The 17,819-nt window shown below is 49.8% G+C and overlaps 1 pseudogene; it reads right to left on the bottom strand.

Annotated features, from left to right (window-relative positions):
• LOC144484110 (uncharacterized) overlaps positions 1-17,819 on the bottom strand; it is a 162,904-nt pseudogene that overhangs the window by 97,912 nt on the left and 47,173 nt on the right.

Genomic DNA, 17,819 nt, shown 5'->3' with positions numbered 1-17,819 from the left:
AGGATGGGGAGGGAGGAATGGAGCCCGGAGTCGGGGTGGAGAGGGAGGAATGGAGCCGGGAGTTGGGGTGGGGAGGGAGGAATGGAGCCGGGAGTTGGGGTGGGGAGGGAGGAATGGAGCCGGGAGTCGGGGTGGGGAGGGAGAAATGCAGCCGGGAGTCGGGGTGGGGAGGGAGGAATGCAGCCGGGAGTCAGGGTGGGGAGGGAGGAATGGAGCCGAGAGTCGGGGTGGGGAGGGAGGAATGGAGCCGGGAGTCGGGGTGGGGAGGGAGTAATGGAGTCGGGATGGGGGGGGGAGGAATGGAGCCGAGAGTCGGGATGGGGAGGGAGGAATGGAGTCGGGATTGGGGGGGGAGGAATGCAGCCGGGAGTCGGGGTGGGGAGGGAGGAATGCAGCCGGGAGTCGGGGTGGGGAGGGAGGAATGGAGTCGGGATGGGGGGGGAGGAATGGAGCCGAGAGTCGGGATGGGGAGGGAGGAATGGAGCCGGGAGTTGGGGTGGGGAGGGAGGAATGGAGCCGGGAGTTGGGGTGGGGAGGGAGGAATGGAGTCGGGATTGGGGGGGGAGGAATGCAGCCGGGAGTCGGGGTGGGGAGGGAGGAATGCAGCCGGGAGTCGGGGTGGGGAGGGAGGAATGGAGCCGGGATGGGGGGGGGAGGAATGGAGCCGAGAGTCGGGATGGGGAGGGAGGAATGGAGTCGGGATGGGGGGGGAGGAATGCAGCCGGGAGTCGGGGTGGGGAGGGAGGAATGCAGCCGGGAGTTGGGGTGGGGAGGGAGGAATGGAGTCGGGATGGGGGGGGAGGAATGGAGCCGAGAGTCGGGATGGGGAGGGAGGAATGGAGCCGGGAGTCGGGGTGGGGAGGGAGGAATGGAGTCGGGATGGGAGGAATGCAGCCGGGAGTCGGGGTGGGGAGGGAGGAATGCAGCCGGGAGTCGGGGTGGGGAGGGAGGAATGGAGCCGGGGTGGGGAGGGAGGAATGGAGCCGGGAGTCGGGGTGGGGAGGGAGGAATGGAGCCGGGAGTCGGGGTGGGGAGGGAGGAATGGAGCCGGGAGTCGGGGTGGGGAGGGAGGAATGGAGCCGGGAGTCGTGGTGGCGAGGGAGGAATGGAGCCGGGATGGGGCGGGAGGAATGGAGCCGAGAGTCGGGATGGGGAGGGAGGAATGGAGTCGGGATGGGCGGGGAGGAATGCAGCCGGGAGTCGGGGTGGGGAGGGAGGAATGCAGCCGGGAGTCGGGGTGGGGAGGGAGGAATGGAGCCGGGATGGGGGGGGAGGAATGGAGCCGAGAGTCGGGATGGGGAGGGAGGAATGGAGTCGGGATGGGGGGGGAGGAATGCAGCCGGGAGTCGGGGTGGGGAGGGAGGAATGGAGTCGGGATGGGGGGGGAGGAATGGAGCCGAGAGTCGGGATGGGGAGGGAGGAATGGAGTCGGGATGGGGGGGGAGGAATGCAGCCGGGAGTCGGGGTGGGGAGGGAGGAATGCAGCCGGGAGTCGGGGTGGGGAGGGAGGAATGGAGTCGGGATGGGGGGGGAGGAATGGAGCCGAGAGTCGGGATGGGGAGGGAGGAATGGAGTCGGGATGGGGGGGGAGGAATGCAGCCGGGAGTCGGGGTGGGGAGGGAGGAATGCAGCCGGGAGTCGGGGTGGGGAGGGAGGAATGGAGCCGGGAGTCGGGATGGGGAGGGAGGAATGGAGCCGGGAGTCGGGGTGGGGAGGGAGGAATGGAGCCGGGAGTCGGGGTGGGGAGGGAGGAATGGAGCCGGGAGTCGGGGTGGGGAGGGAGGAATGGAGCCGGGAGTCGGGGTGGGGAGGGAGGAATGGAGCCGGGAGTCGGGGTGGGGAGGGAGGAATGGAGCCGGGATGGCGAGGGAGGAATGGAGACGGGGTGGGGAGAGAGCGGAAGCTTCACAAACACCCGCTGGAGGCCGCAAGGCCCGAATAAGAACATGTGGGTCCCGGGTTTAAAGCTCCCGGGCTTTTATCCCGGGAAGAAGTCTCACAACACCAGGTTAAAGTACAACAGGTTTATTTGGTAGCACAAGCCACTAGCTTTCGGAGCGCTGCTTCTTCATCAGGTAAGTGGGAGCTCTGTTCACACACAGGGCATATAAAGACACAAAATATGAAGACACAAAATGAGTTTGTGTCTTCATATGCTCTGTTTGTAAACAGAACTCCCACTTACCTGATGAAGGAGCAGCGCTCTGAAAACTAGTGGCTTGTGCTACCAAATAAACCTGTTGGACTTTAACCTGGTGTTGTGAGACTTCTTACTGTGTTTACTCCAGTCCAACGCCAGCATCTCCATGTCATTTTTTCCCGGGAACAGGCCCTGGTTTTCGGCTGCCATCCTGTTTCACCGGGGAAGGAGAGCGCATGCTCTCGGGCTGGTCATAATGGGCGTGGCTTCAGGGGGCTCGGTTCAGAACCACTATCTTCAGAGGGACAACAGGTTGCAGGGCGCATGCGCAACTATCCAAGAACATCGGAATAAGAACATAAGAATTCAGAACAGGAGCCCGTCATCCGGCCCATCGAGCCTGCTGCATCATTCAATAAGATCATGTCTACTTTGGAGAGCCTGGATAGACTGGGGCTTTTTTCTCTGGAGCACAGGAGACGGAGGGGTGATCTTATAGAGGGCTATAAAATAATGAGGGACACAGATCAGCTAGATAGTCAATATCTTTTCCCAAAGGTAGGGGAGTCTAAAACTAGCGGGCATAGGTTTAAGGTGAGAGGGGAGAGAAACAAAAGTGTCCAGAGGGGCAATTTGTTCACACAGAGGGTCATAGAGTCAGAGAGGTTTACAGCATGGAAACAGGCCCTTCGGCCCAACTTGTTCATGCCGCCCTTTTTTTTAAAACCCCTAAACTAAACCCAATTGCCTGCATTTGGCCCATATCCCTCTATACACATCGTACCCATGTAACTATCTAAATGCTTTTTAAAGGACAAAATTGTACCCGCCTCTACTACTACCTCTGGCAGCTTGTTCCAGACACTGACCACCCTCTGTGTGAAAAATTTCCCCTCTGGACACTTTTGTATCTCTCCCCTCTCAACTTAAACCTATGCCCTCCAGTTTTAGACTCCCCTATCTTTTGGAAAATATACTGACTATCGAGCTGATCTATGCCCCTCATTATTTTATAGACCTCTATAACATCACCCCTCAGCCTTCTGCACTCCAGATAAAAAAGTCCCAGTCTATCCAGCCTCTACTTGTAACTCAATCCATCAAGTTCCGGTAGCATCCTCGTAAATCTTTTCTGCACTCTTTCTATTTTAATAATATCCTTTCTATAATAGGGTGACCAGAATTGCACACAGTATTCCAAGTGTGGCCTTACCAATGTCTGGTACAACTTCAACAAGACATTCCAACTCCTGTATTCAATGTTCTGACTGATGAAACCAAGCATGCCGAATGCCTTCTTCACCACTCTGTCCACCTGTGACTCCACTTTCAAGGAGCTATGAACATGTACCCCTCGATCTCTTTGTTCTGTAACTCTCCCCAACGCCCTACCATTAACTGAGTAAGTCCTGCCCTGGTTCAATCTACCAAAATGCATCACCTCGCATTTGTCGAAATTAAACTCCATCTGCCATTCGTCAGCCCACTGGCCCAATTGATCAAGATCCCATTGCAACTGGATAGGGTGGTGAGTATTTGGAACAAGCTGCCAGAGGTAGTAGTAGAGGCGGGTACAATTTTGTCTTTTAAAAAGCATTTAGATAGTTACTTGGGTATGATGGGTATAGAGGGATATGGGCCAAATGCGGGCAATTGGGATGAGCTCAAGGGTTTAAAAAAAAGGGCAGCATGGACAAGTTGTGGATCAGAACCTCAGCTTTGAATATATTCAATGACCTGCCTCCAATCCTCACTGGTGAAGACAGAGTTCCAAAGATCAACAGCCCATTGAGAGAATAGATTTCTCTTCATCTTAATCTTAAATCCTTTATTTTTACTTGATTCCCACACCAAAGGAAACATCCTCAGCATCCACATTGTCAAGCACCTTATATCATATGAATCATAGTATCCCTGCAGTGCAGAAGGAGACCATTTGGTCCATCAAGTCTGTACCGACCACAATACTACCCAGGCCCCATCCCCACTACCCCCTGCATTTCCTCTGCTAATCCCCCTGACACTCGGGTCAATTTAGCATGGTCGACCCACCTGATCCATACATCTTTGGACTGTGGGAGGAAACCGGAGCAACCTGAGGAAACTCTCACAGACATGGGGAAAATGTGCAAACTCCACACAGACAGTGACCCAATGCCGGAATTGAACCTGGGACCCTGGTACTGTGAGGCATCATGCCACCCTTAAATTCCCAGATGTTTCAATAAGATTATTTCTCAGTCTTCTGAACTCCAAAGAGTACAGGCTCCAACTGCTCAACCTGACAGATAAAACTCCGTATTTCAGGAATAAGGTTTAAGGTGCTGGGGGGTAGGTACAGAGGAGATGTCAGGGGTAAGTTTTTCACTCAGAGGGTGGTGGGTGAGTGGAATCGGCTGACGTCGGTGGTGGTGGAGGCAAACTCGTTGGGGTCTTTTAAGAGACTTCTGGATGAGTACATGGGATTTAATGGGATTGAGGGCTATAGATAGGCCTAGAGGTAGGGATATGATCAGCGCAACTTGTGGGCCGAAGGGCCTGTTTGTGCTGTGGCTTTCTATGTTCTATGTTCTATAATCAACGAACTGGATCTTCTCTGAACTGCTTCCACTGCAATTTTGTCCCACTAAAGTAATTCTGTGCAGGTAACAGGAGAGAATGTTTTGAATTTCTGTTCTGGACAGATGCTGATGGATTTTGGAAACTCCTTTTACAGGGGATTAGAAGGGAAAGATTTACACACAGCAAACTCAGACCAAAAGAAATGTTTGTCTGTCCTGAATTTCTAACCTTGAATTACACCTATAACTTTCCTCATTTACAGGGAGAAGATTTGAAGATTGCAACATTTTTCCCGGACACCAATCTCTCTGAGATCTTTGCAGACGTCGACTCCAGCAGGTTTAAAATGTTGAAAACAGTGAAATTGTTTTGAGGTGAGTGTTAGTGAGCATTAATTTAAATTTAGAGCATGCTCTGATTCCATAGATCTCGGGCTATTATAACTCCTTTACCATGGATGGGCAGGCAATGGTGCAGTGATAGTGTCATTGTATTAGTAATACAGGGATCCAGGGCAATGCACTGTGAACCCTGGGTTCGAATCCCACAGTGGCAGATGTTGAAATTTGAATTCAGTAAAAATCTAGAATTAGAAGTCCATTGATGACAAGTGTTGTAAAAATCTATCCAATTTAATAATGTCCTTTAAAGAAGGAAATTACCACATCCCCCAGCAATGCAAGCCACTCAGTTCAAGGGCAATGAGTTATGGGAATAGATGCTGACGCAGCCAGCACATAGAGTCATAGAGCAATACAGCACGGAAACAGGCCCTTGGGCCCAACTGATCCATGCCAACCATGGTGCCCTCCCAGCTAGTCCCAATTGCCCATGTTTGGCTCATATCCCTCTCATCCTTTCCAATTCATGTACTTATGCTTTTTAAATGTTTAAACCTGTCTCAACCACTTTCTCTGGCAGCTCATTCCATGTACACACCACCCTCTGCATGAAGAAGTTGCCCCTCAGGTCCCTTTTAATCTTTCGCCTCTCACCTTAAACCTATGCCCTCTAGTTTTCAATTCCCATACCCTGGCAAAAGGACAATGTGGGTTCATCCTATCTATGCCCCCCATGATTTAATACACCTCAACATAGTCACCCCACATTCTCCTACATTCGAAGGAATACAACCCTCGCCTGTCCAACCTCTCGCGATCACTCAGACCCACTAGGCCCGGCAACATCCTCATAAATCTTCTTTGCACTCTTTCCAGTTTATCAATGTCTTTCCTATCACAGGGTGACAAAAACTGTACACAATACTCCAAGTGCAGCCTCACCAATGACTTATACAACTGTAACATAATGTCCCAACTCCTATACTCAGTGCCCTGACTGATGCCTTCTTCACCACTCTGTCGACCTGTGCCGCCACTTTCAACAAACTATGTACTTCTCCTGGGTTCCTCTGTTCCTCAACACTCCCCAGGGCCTTACCATTCATTGTATAAGATTGCAGCTCCTCCAAAACTGTGTTAGGGAACTGGAGCTGGATGAACTTAGGATCATTAGGGAGGCAGAGGTGGCCATAAACAGAAGCTTCATGGATATAGTTACTCCAGGAAAGGAAAATAGATGGGTGACAGTGAGAGGGGCTGGGAGGAAGCAGTCAGTGCAGGGATACCCTGTGGTTGTTCCCCTTAGCAACAAGTATTCCGCTTTGGATGCAGTTGAGGGGGACGACATACCAGTGGTGAGCCGCAGTGAGCGGATCTCTAGCACTGTGTCCGTCTCTGTGGCTCAGGAGGGTAAGGGGCAGAGCGGGAGGGCAATAGTTATTGGGGACTCGTTAGTTTGAGGGATAGATAGGAGGTTCTGTGGCAGCAAAAGAGACTCACAGATGGTATGTTGCCTACCGGATGCCAGGGTCCGTGACGTCTCGGACCGTGTTTTCTGGATTCTTAAGGGGGAGGGGGAACAGTCACAAGTCGTGGTACACATTGGTACCAACGACATAGGTAAAAGAAGGGACGGGGCTTTAGGGAGCTGGGCTGGAAGCTGAGAGCCAAGAAAAAACATGTGGTCATCTCTGGTACGTTACCAGTGCCATGTGATAGCGAGTTGAGAAACAGGGAGTACAGTTAAACATGTGGTTGCAGGGATGGTGTAGGAGGGAGGGTTTCAGCTACATGGATAATTGGAACACATTCTGGGGAAGGTGGGACCTGTACAAACAGGACGGGGTGCACCTGAACCAGAGGGGCACCAATATCCTGGGAGGGAAATTTGATAAGGCTCTTCAGGGGGGTTTAAACTAATTTGTCAGGGGGGTGGGAAAAGGAGTTGTAGTCCGGAAGTCAGTGTTGAGGGTAGTGAGGTGTTGGGGAAGGTATCAAGGTCAAGGGTGGGTACCAGTAGACAGGAAGGTGGGTTGAAGTGTGTTTACTTCAATGCAAGGAGCATCCGGAACAAGGTAGATGAACTTGGGACGTGGATTGGTACTTGGGACTACGATGTTGTGGCCATTACGGAGACATGGGTAGAACAAGGACAGGAATGGTTGTTGGACGTTCCGGGGTATAGATGTTTCAGTAAATGTAGGGAAGCTGGTAAAAGAGGTGGAGGAGTGGCATTGTTAATCAAGGATAGTTTAACGGCTGCGGAAAGGCACTTCGAGGGGGATCTGCACACTGAGGTAATATGGGCTGAGGTTAGAAATAGGAAAGGAGCGGTCACGTTGTTAGGAGTTTACTATAGGCCCCCAAATAGTAATAGAGATGTGGAGGAACAAATTGGTAAGCAGATTATGGATAGGTGTGGGGTTCACAGGGTAGTTGTCATGGGGGACTTTAACTTTCCAAATATTGATTGGAACCTTTGTAGGTCGAATAGTTCAGATGGGGCAGTTTTTGTGCAGTGTGTGCAGGAGGGTTTCCTGACACAATATGTGGATAGGCCGATGAGGTGGGGCCACACTGAATTTGGTAATGGGAAATGAACCAGGGCAAGTGTTAGATTTGGTTGTGGGAGGGCACTTTGGAGATAGCGACCACAATTCGGTGTCTTTTGTTATTGCAATGGAGAGGGAGAGGGCCATGCGGCAGGGCAAGGTTTACAATTGGGGGAGAGGTAATTATGATGCGATTAGGCAAGAATTAGGGGGCATAAGATGGGAACAGAAACTGTCAGGGAAGGGAACTAATGAAAAGTGGAACTTTTTCAACGAACAAATACTGTGTGTCCTTGATAGGTATGTCCCTGTCAGGCAGGAAGGAAATGGCCAAGTGAGGGAACCATGGTTCACAAAAGAGGTGGAATGTCTTGCAAAAAGGAAGAGGGAAGCTTATGTAGGGATGAGGAAACAAGGTTCAGATGGCTCAATTGAGGGTTACAAGTTAGCAAGGAATGAGCAGAAAAAGGGGCTTAGGAGAGCTAGGAGGGGGCATGAGGAGTCCTTGGCGGGTCGGATCAAGGAAAACCCCAAGGCCTTTTACTCTTATGTGAGGAATAAAAGAATGACCAGGGTGAGATTAAGGCCAGTCAAGGACAGTAGTGGGAACTTGTGTATGGAGTCAGTAGAGATAGGAGAGGTGATGAATGAATACTTTTCATCAGTGTTCACCAAGGAGAGGGGCCATGTTTTTGAGGAAGAGAAGGTGTTACAGGCTAATAGGCTGGAGGAAGTAGATGTTTGGAGGGAGGATGTACTAGCAGTTTTGAATAAACCGAAGGTCGATAAGTCCCCAGGGCCTGATGAAATACATCCTAGGATTCTTTGGGAGGCAAGGGATGAGATTGCAGAGCCTTTGGCTTTGATCTTTGGGTCCTCACTGTCCACGGGGATGGTGCCAGAGGACTGGAGAGTGGCGAATGTTGTTCCTCTGTTTAAGAAAGGGAATAGAAATGACCCTGGTAATTGCAGGCTGGTTAGTCTTACTACGGTGGTTGGTAAGTTGATGGAAAAGGCCCTTAGGGATGGGATTTACGACAATTTAGAAAGATGCGGATTAATCCGGGATAGTCAGCACGGATTCGTGAAGGGCAAGTCGTGCCTCACAAATTTGATTGAATTTTTTGAGGAGGTAACTAAGTGTGTTGATGAAGGTAGGGCAGTTGATGTCATATACATGGATTTTAGTAAGGCGTTTGATAAGGTCCCCCATGGTCGGCATAGATAGGATGCAAAGCTGGGCTGCAAAATGGCAAATGGAGTTTAACCCTGATAAATGTGAGGTGATTCATTTTGGTAGGACAAATTTAAATGTGGATTGCAGGGTCAAAGGTAGGGTTCTGAAGGCTGTGAAGGAACAGAGAGATCTTGGGGTCCATATCCACAGATCTCTGAAGGTTGCCACTCAAGTGGATAGAGCTGTGAAGAAGGCCGATAGTGTGTTAGCTTTTATTAACAGGGGGTTGGAGTTTAAGAGCCGTGGGGTTATGCTGCAACTGAGCAGGACCTTGGTGAGACCACATTGAGAATATTGTGTGCAGTTCTGGTCACCTCACTATAAGAAGGATATGGAAGCGCTGGAAAGAGTGCAAAGGAGATTTACCAGGATGCTGCCTGGTTTGGAGGGTAGGTCTTGTGAGGAAAGGCTGAGGGAGCTAGGGCTGTTCTCTCTGGAGTGGAGGAGGTTGAGGGGAGACTTAACAGAGGTTTATAAAATGATGAAGGGGATACATAGAGTGAACGTTCAAAGACTATTTCCTCGGGTGGATGGAGCTATTACAAGGGGGCATAACTATAGGGTTCATGGTGGGAGATATAGGAAGGATATCAGAGGTAGGTTCTTTACGCAGAGAGTGGTTGGGTTGTGGAATGGACTGCCTGCAGTGATAGTGGAGTCAGACACTTTAGGAACATTTAAGCGGTTATTGGACAGGCACATGGAGCACACCAGGATGATAGGGAGTGGGATAGCTTGATCTTGATTTCAGATAAAGCTCAGCACAACATCGTGGGCCGAAGGGCCTGTTCTGTGCTGTACTGTTCTATGTTCATTATAACTTAACCTTTTTTAAGACAACTTACAAGGACTGATTTTAGAGGCAACATCTTTGTTGATTTAAAATCCCAAACACGTTACACCCAAACACCGGCAAAATCTTTGTTCTTTATCTGGGGATAAAATTCTCAGTTATTCCAAATTCCTCCAGGCTATGCTTAATATTTCTGCATTTAACTTATTCCCAGAAATCCTCAATTATAAACTGAAATAGACCATTGAGTTTCCGGGCAGTCACAGGAATATGGTCAAGATAGTCTAGTCCCACAATGCTTCACTTTCAATCTGCAGTCCTTCAATTATAACAGAATATGTGGCTGTACGTAGCTGCCTTGGCCATGGTCAACCCCAACCCCAAGGGTGGCTTCCTGAACTGCTGCAATGCCTCAGGTGTACGTCCACCCACAGTGCTGTTAGGAAGGGACTTCCAGCTACATATTCCAGACTTTCATGAGACTGTAGGTGCATATATGATTGATATATTCCATTCAACCACATCCAAGGTGAGTTATTCCAATTCCTTTATTGTCCAGGACAATATATTCACAATATCTTTAAAACAGAAATTAAAGATTCCCATTTGATTTCAGACAGTAACATATTCTGTTGGTTTGTTCTTTATTGTCAATGTCAGGCTGGGGTTGTTCTCCTTGGAGCAAAGGAGGTTGAGGGGAGATTTGATAGAGGTGGACAAAATTCTGACAGGTTTAGATAAGGTGGACAAAGAAAAGCTGTTCCTATTAGCTGATGGGACAAGGACGAGGGGGGACACAGATTTCTTGTTTTGGGTCAGAGATGCAAGGGGGGGGAGTGGGGGAGGGGGGGGGGGAGATGTGAGGAAGAATATTCTGATGCAGCGAATGGTAATGATCTGAAACTCGCTGTCTACGAGGGTGGAGGAAGTGGAGACAATAAACAATTAAAAAGGAAATTGGATGGGCATTTGGGATGTTCCAAACAGAACAAAGACAATTACAGCACAGAAACAAGCCCTTTGGCCCTCCAAGCCTGTAGCAACCATGCTGCCCGTCTGAACTAAAACCCCTACCTTTCCAGGGACCATATCCCTCTATTCCTATGCTATTCATATCTTTGTCAAGACACATCTTAAAAGTCATTATCGTATCTGCTTCCACTGCCTTCCCCGGCAACGAGTTCCAGGCACTCACCACCCTCTGTGTAAAAAACCTGCCTTGTACATCTCCTTTAAACCTTGCCCCTCTCACCTTAAACCTATGCCCCTCGTAATTGACTTTTCCACCCCCTGAAAAAGCTTCTGATTATCCACTCTGTCCATGCCCCTCATAATCTTGTAGACTTCTATCAGGTCGCCCCCCTCAACCGCCGTCGTTCCAGTGAGAACAAACCAAGTTTCTCCAACCTCTCCTCATAGCTAATGCCCTCCACACCAGGCAACATCCTGATAAACATTTTCCACACCCTCTCCAAAGCCTCCACATCCATCTGGTTGTGTGGTCACCAGAATTGAACACGAGATTCCAAGTGCGGTCTAACTAAGGTTCTATAAAGCTGCAACATGACTGACCAATTTTTAAACTCAGTGCCCTGGCCGATGAAGGCAAGCATGCCGTATGCCTTCTTGATTATCTTACAATAACCTGTGTACCTGTACACCTCGATCCCTCTGACTATGAATACTCTGAAGGGTTCTGCCATTTACTGTATATTTCCCATCTGTATTAGACCTTCCAAAATGCATTACCTCACATTTGTCCGGATTAAACTTCATCTGCCATCTCTCCGCCCAAGTCTCCAACTGATCTATATCCTGCTGTATCCTCTGCCGTTCCCCATCGCTATCCGCAATTCCACCAACCTTTGTGTCGTCCACAAACTTACCAATCAAACCAGTTACATTTTCCTCCAAATCATTTATATATATTACAAACAGCAAAAGTCCCAGCACTGATCGCTGAGGAATGTCACTTGTCACAACCCTCCATTCAGAAATGTACCTTTGCACTGCCAACCTCTGTTTTCTTCCGACTAAATATCTCTAAACTTCCTAACACCCTGTCACTCTGTGATCCTCGTGAAATTTGAAACCAGGTATTCGCAAAAAGACTCAAAGAGCATCAGCCCACTGGAGGCTGAGATCAGCCAGTCCAGCACAAAGAAACCCTCTGACCCTTCCCATTGACCAACTGTGAGAATGAACAAAATGCAGTCCTGGATGCAGCTGAGAGCAGAAACAATAACAGCAGAATCCAACCCCTGGAATCACTTGTGAACTTGCTGGTGTTTCAGCAGCCGGGATGAAACGCTGAAACCCTTCCCACACTGAGAGCAGGTGTATGGCCTCTCCCCAGTGTGAACTCGCTGGTGTGCCTGCAGCTCAGATGGCTGAGTGAATCCCTTCCCACACTGAGAGCAAGTGAACGGCCTCTCCCCAGTGTGAATTCGCTGGTGTGCCCGCAGGGTGGATAACTGAGTGAATCCCTTCCCACACTGAGAGCAGGTGTATGGCCTCTCCCCAGTGTGAACTCGCTGGTGTGTCTGCAGGCTGGATAATTGAGTGAATCCCTTCCCACACTGAGAGCAGGTGAACGGCCTCTCTCCAGTGTGAACTCGCTGGTGTGTCTGCAGGCTGGATGACCGAGTGAATCCCTTCCCACACTGAGAGCAGGTGAACGGCCTCTCCCCAGTGTGAACTTGCTGGTGTGACTGCAGGTGGGATGACTGAGTGAATCCCTTCCCACATTGAGAGCAGGTGAATGGTCTCTCCCCAGTGTGAACTCGTTGGTGAATCCGTAAGCTGGAGAACTGATGAAATCCCTTCTCACACCGAGAGCAGATGAACAGCTTCTCCCCAGTGTGGCTGCGCCGATGAGCTTCCAGCAGAGATGGGGCTCTGTATCCCTTCCCACAGTCCGCACATTTCCATGGTTTCTCCATGGTGCAGGTGTCCTTACCTCTCTCTTGGGTGGACAATCAGTTGAAACTTCGTCCACACACACAACAAGATTACAGTCTCTACCCGCTGTGAATGGTGTGATATTTATTCAGGCTGTGTAACTGGTTAAAGCTCTTTAGTCAGTGCATTGGAACACTCTCACTCAAGTGTGGCAGTGTGTTGATGCATTTTCACTCACACTGACATTTCAAATCCTTTCAAATGGACAGACTGGACAATCATTTCTCCTTCTGGATTCAAAGTCCGATGATATTGAAGTCCCAAGGAATATGATTCTGTCGCGTCTAGACGTGACGTTTGAGATTTCAGCCTGTGATTCCTCTTTCAATATCCTGGAAAATTCGTTCACAAAAGTCATCAGTGTCAGTACAGGATAGAAATTCAGAACAGACAATTTCTATGGAACATTCTTTCCTCTCTCATTCCCCAAAAGCTGTAAATCTCCATCCCACACACTCTCTCCCCATTCTCAGCAGGTCTGGCAGCATCTGTATGGAGAGAAAAGAACTGATGTTTCAGAGCTTTGACAAAGGGTCATCTAGACAAGAAACATCAGCTCTTTTCTCTCCTTACAGATGCTGCCAGACCTGCAGAGATTTTCCAGCATTTTCTCTCTTGGTTTCAGATTCCAGCATCCGCAGTAATTTGCTTTTATAAGGCTGCAGATACCACCTCCCAAGTAACATGCGTGTGCCCAAGACATCACCACTTGTTTCCCTTATTTCTTTAGCACCCATGGTGCTCTCCGCAGTAAACACAGAGGAGAAGTATTCATTACAAATCTCACCCATCTCCTGCGGCTCCACACACAGATGGCCATACTGATTTTTAAGGGGATCTATTCTCTCTCGAGCCACCCTTTTACTCTTAATATAGCAAAAGAACCTCTTGGAATTTTCTTTAATCTTACCTGCCAGATCCATATCAGACCCTCTTTTTGTCCTCCTGATTTCCATCTTCAGTATTTTCTTACACTTTTTATAGTCGGAGTGATTCACTTGTCCCCGATTGCCTAAACCCAATGTATGCTTCCTTCTTTTACCTGACCAGAGCCTCAATGTCCCTTGTCTGCCAGAGATCCCTAAATTTGCCATTCTTTCCCTTCATCTTAACAGGAATATACTGCCCCTGGATTCTTGATATCACACTTTTAAAACCTCCCATTTGCCAGTCATTCCTTTCCTTTCAAACAAACTCACCGAATCGACATCTGCTCGATCCTGCCTCATGCCCACAAAAGTGGCCCTGCTCCAGTTTAGGGCCTTGACCTGTGGACCTGTCCTATCTGTTTCCAGAACTATTTTGAAACTATTGGTGCTCCCAATAGTGCTCCCTGACTGACACTTCAGTCACTTGCTCGACCTCATTTCTTAACTGTCTAATAGAAAGTGAGTCCAGGAATTGATGATGAAAAATAAGGAGCTGGGAGATGAATTGAACAAGTATTTTGCCTCGGTGTTCACAATAGAGGATACAGTTAAAACTCAGAAACAGCTGGAAATCAGAAAACAGGAGTGTGGGATGAACTCTGAAAAAGCACAATTCCCAGGGAAGTGGTCCTCAGCAAACTGTTGGAGCTGTGGGCTGATGAGTCCTCGGGTCCTGCTGGGCTTCATTCTCGGGTCCTGCTGGGCTTCATTCTCGGGTCCTGCTGGGCTTCATTCTCGGGTCCTGCTGGGCTTCATTCCCGGGTCCTGCTGGGCTTCATTCTCGGGTCCTGCTGGGCTTCATTCTCGGGTCCTGCTGGGCTTCATTCCCGGGTCCTGCTGGGCTTCATTCCCGGGTCCTGCTGGGCTTCATTCTCGGGTCCTGCTGGGCTTCATTCCCGGGTCCTGCTGGGCTTCATTCTCGGGTCCTGCTGGGCTTCATTCTCGGGTCCTGCTGGGCTTCATTCTCGGGTCCTGCTGGGCTTCATTCCCGGGTCCTGCTGGGCTTCATTCCCGGGTCCTGCTGGGCTTCATTCTCGGGTCCTGCTGGGCTTCATTCTCGGGTCCTGCTGGGCTTCATTCCCGGGTCCTGCTGGGCTTCATTCTCGGGTCCTGCTGGGCTTCATTCCCGGGTCCTGCTGGGCTTCATTCTCGGGTCCTGCTGGGCTTCATTCCCGGGTCCTGCTGGGCTTCATTCTCGGGTCCTGCTGGGCTTCATTCTCGGGTCTGAACAGAGGGAGATAGTTGATGTTCAATTTTCTAAACCGTCCGTCGCCATTACCCGCACTGCGCATGCTTCAGGTCCCGCCCCTCATTCACTCCGATTGGTTGGAGGACCAGCCGTTCCCGCTCGGTCCTCCAGCCCCGCCCCCTCTTCCTATTAGTCCGGAGCTGCCGTCAATCAGTCCCTGGGCATTGTGATGTGGAGCATGCGCAGTGTCATTGCTGTACTTGGTGCTTGTTTGTCCCGGAGAAGCGGAGTCAGCGTTAGGCGGTGGCTGGGAGGATTTGGAAACACTTTGTGGATCCGCAAACCCTTCAGAATCATTGTCAGCTCCCTGGTTTGCAGCTGCGGGGCTTCTCCCTCCCTCCCTCCCGGGAACAGGCCCAGGTTAACGGCCCCATCCTGGCTCAGCCACTGGAGGATGGTTCACATCAGAGGATGGGGGAGGGGGACAATAAATAAGAGGTTACACTTTGGCCTCAAATCAATGAGGACTCTGATCTCTGGGAAGGAAGGAAACCCTGGGAGGTGGGCGGGGAGGATTCACAAACACCCGCTGGAGGCCCCAACACCCCCAATAAGAAGTTGCAGCTCCCTGCAGTGACCAGGAGAGAAAATAATTGATTTTATTTTCACTCTGTACAAAAGAGAACTGAACCCAGCCAGAATAGAGAGTGGGAGAAAAGATTTGTGAAGATATTTCACACTGGGTTTGCCAGGCTGACCAACTCTCTCAGAGAAAATGAAAGGACATCCTTCATGAGTCTGTCGGAGCAGGTGAGCAGTATTGTGTGCGGTGCTGCTGGAACTGTGTGGGTGGACACGGGCTGGTTGGCAGCCAGAACAGTTGGAAGAGGGTGCTGCACACATCCATCTTATGGGTGAAACAGCGCCCATACGCCATGCAGCCTGGCACACTGGACTCAAACACGGGACAATCCATTGAAATATGAGCTGGTTGGTCAATGTGGGAGTTGGTGGCAGGACAGGGAGGAGGGAAAGTGTTCAGGATGAGGATTTACTGCTTTACAGGAACAAGTGAGGAAACGATGTTCCACAGAACATAGTTTCAAATTCCAGCATCCGCAGTAATTTGCTTTGATTCCAAATAAACTTATTGGACTTTAACCTGGTGTTCTGAGACTTCTTACTGTGCAAACTCCACAGAGACAGTTACCCACCGCTGGAATCGAACCCAGACTCAGTGAGGCAGCAGTGCTAACCACTGTGTCACAGTGAAGGGAGTTTGCCGCAAATTTCGGGTGATAACAATGGGCTGGATGTTGCTCAGAATGTGGAGCACTGCAGCAAAGTACAGAGAGACAGAGCAGCAGACTGGACTGAGAAATGGAGTCTGCAGACTGGAACTGGCAGCATGAGGAGAGGTTATTTAGTCTAACACTCACAGCAATCGACAACCCACCCTCATTACCGAGACAGTGAGACAGAGATTACAAACACTCACCAACACAGCTCCACTGAAACGTCCCAGGAAAAAGAGGGAATCCGTGGCAGTTCCTGTCCTGATATAGCCCCAGGACTGTCACTCAAACCCCCAACCCGGCCCAGTTCACAGCTCAGCCTCTCAGCTTGCAGCTTCCTGCACCTTGAGCCAACCCTGTCCAGGTGTGGGAGGGATGTGGAACCACAGAGTGGGGGGAGGGGTGACCACCTGCTGTGCCCCAAATAGTTTCTCCTTCCCCTCCTCCTTGGCTCTCTAAGGTCTGAATGTGGATGTGTTGATGGACATTGCAGAGCCTCACTGAGCTTATCCTGGGTCACCCCCTCCCCCTGGGTTCAGTGTGTTCAGTTCGCTGCTTCTTTCCCTGCTGAACCTTCAGTTAATCAAAAACAGAAAGTGCTGGAAAACCTCAGCAGGTCTGATCGCATTTGTGATCATCCAGACTGGAAGCATTAACTCCATTCTCTCTCCACAGATGCTGTCAGACCTGCTGAGATTTTCCAGCATTTTCTGTTTCTGTTTCAGATTCCAGCATCCGCAGTATTTTGCTTTTATCTTCATTTAAACAAGCATTCTTTGATGGCCTTTACCCTCCGTGCTCCTTTCCAGAGCTTTCCACCTTCTGCTATTGTCCCTGACTCCCACATTAACTGTCATTCCTTCCCTTTATCCCGCTCACATCCCGCTCGAAACTCAGGCTCAGAGTTTTGCCGCCATCTCCCCCTCCCCCAGCCTCCACATCCCAACACCCGGAATCTCTAACCCAGCGGTTCCAGTTTGTCTGGTTTGAGTTCAGATTTGCCGCAGCACCGACAGGATTTCACTTCAAACCAGCCGGAACTGACTGCTCACAAATCCCCAAATGTTTCTCCAGCAGCCCGGGCTTGTTAATGTTGTTTAAAGTCAGCGCCCAAATGCAGTTACTCTCCTCAGTTTAAAAAACTTCTCCGTTTAATCCAAAGTATTATTCGCACCAGACATAAACACAAAATTGTGAACGTTACCCCCTTCCCCCCCCCCCCCCGCCCCCCCAACCAGACCCGAGCTGGGGTGTCCTGAGTAAGAGACATCTGTTTCGGGTGTGACAATTCTTACACATTCTCTGGTTGACATCAAACGGAAAACGCTGGAAATTGCCCCCATTACCGAGACAGTGAGACAGAGATTACAAACACTCACCAACACAGCTCCAGTGAAATGTCCCAGGGAAAAGGGGAATCTGTGGCTGTTCCTGTCCTGATATCGCCCCAGGATTGTCACTCAAAACCTCAACCCGGCCCAGTTCACAGCAAATTGCTGCTTTTGTCAAAAGGGTCACTTGGACTCGAAACCTCAGCTCTTTTTGTCTCCTTACAGATGCTGCCAGACCTGCTGAGATTTTCCAGCGTTTTCTCTTTTGGCTGGAAATACTCAACAAGTCAGGCAGCCTCTGTGGAGAGAGGAACAGACTGAATGTGACCTGTCATCGGAACTGGGAAATATAATATTATTTCTCGCAACTGAAAGAGACACTTTACAGCCTTCAGAACAAAACTGAGCTCAACAATTTTACACCACAATCTCTGCCGCCATTGTGATCTGTGTTTCGTTGCTGCTTTTTTCACCTCATTTCCCTCTTGT

The sequence above is a fragment of the Mustelus asterias genome, unplaced genomic scaffold (genome assembly GCF_964213995.1).
Source record: "Mustelus asterias unplaced genomic scaffold, sMusAst1.hap1.1 HAP1_SCAFFOLD_92, whole genome shotgun sequence".
Classification (NCBI taxonomy): Eukaryota; Metazoa; Chordata; class Chondrichthyes; order Carcharhiniformes; family Triakidae; genus Mustelus; species Mustelus asterias.
The sequence above is the reverse complement of the archived record's forward strand: the minus strand, read 5'-3'. Positions and strand labels throughout refer to the sequence as shown.